The sequence below is a fragment of the Palaemon carinicauda genome, chromosome 27 (genome assembly GCF_036898095.1).
Source record: "Palaemon carinicauda isolate YSFRI2023 chromosome 27, ASM3689809v2, whole genome shotgun sequence".
NCBI classification, from domain to species: domain Eukaryota; kingdom Metazoa; phylum Arthropoda; class Malacostraca; order Decapoda; family Palaemonidae; genus Palaemon; species Palaemon carinicauda.
In genome coordinates this window covers 49125262-49130225 of record NC_090751.1, presented here as the reverse complement: position 1 = coordinate 49130225, position 4964 = coordinate 49125262, and the positions used below count along the sequence as shown (strand labels likewise).

General features: G+C 28.0%; 1 long non-coding RNA gene across 1 annotated transcript in view; it reads right to left on the bottom strand.

Moving 5' to 3' along the window:
• Positions 1-2391: 2391 nt before the first annotated feature.
• LOC137621192 (uncharacterized) overlaps positions 2392-4964 on the bottom strand; it is a 45399-nt gene continuing 42826 nt past the window's right edge. Inside the window, exon 4 of the long non-coding RNA XR_011040169.1 lies at positions 2392-2529. This is a non-coding gene — a long non-coding RNA (uncharacterized lncRNA). The remainder of the gene's footprint in view (positions 2530-4964) is intronic.

Sequence of the window (4964 nt, the reverse complement as noted above, 5' to 3'; positions counted from 1 at the left end):
AGATTTTATTATTTTTTCGGTCAATAGGACACATTTGAACCTATACAGTAAATAATTTCTATTTTACTTTAAGCTATTTCTCTAACTTCAAGTGCTGAATCGTGGACGAACATTGTTGGTAGGAAATCTCTATAATATAAAGCTCATTATACACCTACACAAATGGCTAACCAGCAGCTTGACGAACCCCCTAGAGACACTGCACAATTCATAGCTATCGCTTCATAGACATTAAAGAGAGAGACATTGGGGAGTGTGTACACACACACACACACATATATATATATATATATATAAATATATATATATATATATATATATATATATATATATATATATATATATATATAAATATATATATATATATATATATAAATATATATATATATATATATATATATATATAAATATATATATATATATATATATATATATATATATATATATATATATATATATATATATATATGAATACATATACAAATATAGTCAGACACTTGCTCTTCATTATATATGGGAGATACGCACACAACCAGAAGATAAAGAAAATCAACTTTCTTCCAAAGATAATCTAATCTTTTTACAAATAAAAATAATCATATTTCCCTAAAATTAACGAGGCTAAACTGTAGCCATAATTCAATTGGTGTCTTTCATCTAATATATATATATATATATATATATATATATATATATATATATATATACATATATATATATATATAATATATATATATAATATATATATATAATATATATATATACATATATATATAATATATATATATATATATATATATATATATATATATATATATATATATATATATATACATACACACACGTATATATATACACGTGTGTGTATATATATATATATATATATATATATATATATATATATATATATATATATATATATATATATATATATACACACACACACACGATATTTGATACTTTCGTAAACAAACTCATACACAAGTTACGCCTACATGCATTCATTATGTCAAACACTGGGTTATAATAAACATAAATTGTGGAGAAAGTGTTGTTATAGATTTCCTTCCAGCCAAACTGTTTAATTAAGAAATCCAGGAAGCTTTGATGAAAACAGGACTGTGTGAAGCCATATAGCAACCGTGGCCCCAAGCGATCACCTGCTTCTACCACTACACTACCCACCACGGGGAGAGAGAGAGAGAGAGAGAGAGAGAGGAGAGAGAGAGAGAGAGAGAGAGAGAGAGAGAGAGAGAGAAATTAATTTAATCATGTAATCTGGGGTCGGAATAGCAATGACAACATTATATACAAAATTTTTGGATTTATGTTATGCTGAATTCTCTTCGACTGAGCATCAAACATTCGTAAAAATAATGAGGATAATACGGAATAGGAAATTATACTATAATCATTTACCATTTAGTGAAATAAAAAACAGAAAAAAAAGTTTAGGCTTCCACTGAAAGATGATTCATGACAAAAGTTACTTTTCCATTTTTGCTATTAATATCAAAATAATTCTGAATAAAAGTTAAAATACAGCAAAAGTATATATGAAAATCGCAAAATAAAGTCAGAATTACCTACAACATAAAATACAAATCCTATTAAAAAATACTACGACTTCAAAAGAAAATTAGGGCGTATCAATTTCCTCGAACATTTCTGGTATTCTAGTTATCAAGTGAAACCACAATGCGACTCCTCAAATGTCGTAACTTAATAGGAAGCGTAGAATACCTCTAAAATATTCATTCATCATAATAATGAGAACTGAAGCGGCTAAAACTTTGAATAAAATCATGTTAATGTTCCCTAAGGCTGACTTATTCTTCACATCATTGTGATGATAAAAATCAACATTGAATAAATTAAATATTATGAGTCAATTATCATCCTCAATGAAAGTATTATCCCACACTGTAATCACTAAAGGGAATTGGATTGGATTACAAAATTTAGGTTAAAGGAACTCTTTCAGTGCCGTTATAAATACAGTAATTACAATAGATCTATAAATCAACATATTCACACTTTAAAGTTAACACTCCGTGCATGGAAATTTAAAATTTAAAAATATCAAATTTCCTTAAAAGTACTTATTTCCCATAGGTACACTGTTAAAAAATTGTATCAAAAACACTGTAAATGTCTGGCAAAATTTATGCCAGGATATATTGACGTAAAAGTGATATTATGGTCACCAACCCGTAAAAGATAATAAAAAAGTAACGCAAAATTACGGTTGCCTGTATTCTATTGAAATGCAGTTGAGAACAATATATTTTCAACGTAGAATTTCCGGTTAAAATCATGTTTTTTTTTTTCTAAGTGTACCCAAAAAGGGAAAACTTTTCCTGTTTTGCACCGGTCTTTACTTACAAGTTCCGAAGGTTATGCAATCCGGCAAAGGCTCCTTCTGTCAGTTCGGTAAGGTTGTTTTCACTGAGGATCAGAATCCTGAGTCTCCAGAGACCGCTGAAGGTGCCGTTCCTCAGGTACTGAAGCTGATTTCTTGACAAATCTCTGTTGGAAAGTAGAACTTAATATTATCGTCCTGATAGTTTTCAGTATGAAAAGCATGACCGCTGTTCTATAATCCTCTTCATTTGGAAAAAAAAAAATGCAAATCTTGAAATCAAGAAATTTCATCAAATTAATGACTGTCGTTAAACATCAAATTATTAATAGTCAAAGGGTATATATAGTATAAACATACATTTAACGCATCATCATATAACTACCCTTAGCAAGCCATAAATAACTAACCAAAAAATATATCTAAATAATGATGGTCTCCTTCAGTAAGGTCAGAAAAAAATTGCTTTTTTTTTTTTTTTTTTTTTTTTTTTTAAGTTAAAAGTTGAGTGACCCTAAATGAAAATGCCCAGGAATATGGATCTTGAAAAACCCTTTATATTTCATAGAAATGCCTCAAAACATCCTCCCTAGACATTCAAGTAAAAATATTTCCGCCTAAATAACAGAAAACACAACAATTTGTAAATATTCATCAGCAAAACGAAGTAAAAATGGCAGACCTAACTAAAAACCCCAACAAATCTCCAAAACCATTTACCTTAATATTCTGGTAAACAAACTCTCTAATTAAAATGTTTCCAACTCGGGATGCAATCTAAATATAACCCAAAAAAGGTTTTATGTGATTGCGACTTATAGAAACAGGGTGGGAGAGGTGGGAAGGGGGGGGGGGGGGGGCGGGGCGGGAGAGAGAAATGAAGGGTTAACGAAATTTCCCCCAAAATTTTGATATAATTTTTCTTATTTCCACACCTGTTCCCATATAATCAAAATAAAGTATTTCAGAAAAATTAAAGTAACCATATTATGAAAAGATTATAAACTTGATTTCAATATACCGAGAGCTGAAAATGATTTGGTAATTACAGTTTCAGGATGAAGTCACTTAAAATTGCGAGGATTCTTGAGGGTAATCGTCTTCAACCATCCAGTCATACTCTCTTTACAACCTCTTGTACTTTTATATGGTAATTCCCATACATACGATATATATATATATATATATATATATATATATATATATATATATATATATATATATATATATATATATGTATATATATGTATATATACGTATATATACATATATATATATATGTATATATATGTATATATATATATATATATATATATATATATATATATATATATATATATATATATATATACAGTATATATACATATATATATATATATATATATATATATATATATATATATATATATACAGTATACATACATATATATATATGTATGTATGTATGCATGCATGCATGCATGTATGTATATATATATATATATATATATATATATATATATATATATATATATATATATACTGAATATATATATACATATATATATATTTATATACTGAATATATATATATATATATATATATATATATATATATATATATATATATATATATATATATATATATATATATATATATACACGTGTGTGTGTTAATATAAAACAATATAGAACATCTCATTTTGATGCTAATATGATAGCAAAGCGCACTTGCACTTCCAAAAGCAATCTGCAATAAAAATGAATGAGGAGATAATGGAACCTGACCTTAAAAACCTCTGACCTTTTCTAATACGTAATCAGAAGGTATTTTCAAGCATAATGAGAGACTGCGTCCTTTAATCTTCTCAGGCGACTGTTTGAAATTGTTTGAGGGGACATGGATATTCTCTCGCTTGATAACAGGGGAAAAGAAATAGTAGTGGGGGATTAATAAAAATGACTGACATACGCTCAAACAAGAAACTGCATAAACCACATTAAAATAGTAATAATAATAATAATAATAAAAATTTCATTGTTACAGGCTACAAATAATGAAATAATTATAATTTATAGTAGAGAGAGAGAGAGAGAGAGAGAGAGAGAGAGAGAGAGAGAGAGAGAGAGAGAGAGAGAGAGAGAGAGAGAGAGAGAGAATGGGGGGAGGGGGGTAATTGCAAGTGACTATTCGTCAGTATCACACGCATTGAGTACTGAACATAAATTGAACTTTTTGACTGAAATGGACTCGAAGAACCTTTGAAGAACAACACCTAATCAGACACGCGGAAACTGGAAGCTTATATGAGCATTTAAAGATATTCAATAAATAATCTAAAATTTTGTCAATCGAATAGTGCTTGTAAATTTTCAAATATTATCGATGACCATTAAAAAAAAAGGAGCTATTCAAAAACTCCCACTGAGCGAACTTTAAAGATATATTAGAATATCATACCTAAACCCATTCAACAAATCAAGACCCCAGACCGCCATAGTTTGCGTTATTTCCATATTAGCGGTATGAAAGTTTGATTTTGCCGTAAATGGATTGGAACCCTTTACTAATTATATAATATAATTCAGCAGAGCCTTGAACTAGAAATGAAAAACATGTTACA